Genomic DNA, 1,037 nt, shown 5'->3' with positions numbered 1-1,037 from the left:
TGTTAGGACATCAGAACAGAAAGAGGACAGATGTTCTGTTAGGACATCAGGACAGAAAGAGGACAGATGAGATGTTAGGACATCAGAACAGAAAGAGGACAGATGTTCTGTTAGGACATCAGGACAGAAAGAGGACAGATTAGATGTTAGGACATCAGAACAGAAAGAGGACAGATGTTCTGTTAGGACATCAGGACAGAAAGAGGACAGATGAGATGTTAGACCTGTTCTGTTAGGACATCAGAACAGAAAGAGGACAGATGAGATGTTAGGACATCAGGACAGAAAGAGGACAGATGTTCTGTTAGGACATCAGGACAGAAAGAGGACAGATGAGATGTTAGGACATCAGAACAGAAAGAGGACAGATGTTCTGTTAGGACATCAGGACAGAAAGAGGACAGATTAGATGTTAGGACATCAGAACAGAAAGAGGACAGATGTTCTGTTAGGACATCAGGACAGAAAGAGGACAGATGAGATGTTAGGACATCAGAACAGAAAGAGGACAGATGTTCTGTTAGGACATCAGAACAGAAAGAGGACAGATGTTCTGTTAGGACATCAGGACAGAAAGAGGACAGATTAGATGTTAGGACATCAGAACAGAAAGAGGACAGATGTTCTGTTAGGACATCAGGACAGAAAGAGGACAGATTAGATGTTAGGACATCAGAACAGAAAGAGGACAGATGTTCTGTTAGGACATCAGGACAGAAAGAGGACAGATGTTCTGTTAGGACATCAGGACAGAAAGAGGACAGATGAGATGTTAGGACATCAGAACAGAAAGAGGACAGACGAGATGTTAGGACATCAGGACAGAAAGAGGACAGATAGGATGTTAGGACATCAGGACAGAAAGAGGACAGATTGGCTGTTTGACCTGTTCAGTTTTAGGAATACGTCCTTGATCCCAGACAGACAACAACAAAAAAACGTAATAAATCAAAGCAAATACCAACGATCCAAAAATATGTTCTCCCTCTTGTCTGCATATTCAGTAGAATTTCACTTGTTCTGACGCGAGTCAGAAG

This window comes from Salmo salar, chromosome ssa20 (assembly GCF_905237065.1).
Source record: "Salmo salar chromosome ssa20, Ssal_v3.1, whole genome shotgun sequence".
Taxonomy (NCBI): domain Eukaryota; kingdom Metazoa; phylum Chordata; class Actinopteri; order Salmoniformes; family Salmonidae; genus Salmo; species Salmo salar.
This window is presented reverse-complemented; position numbering follows the sequence as displayed.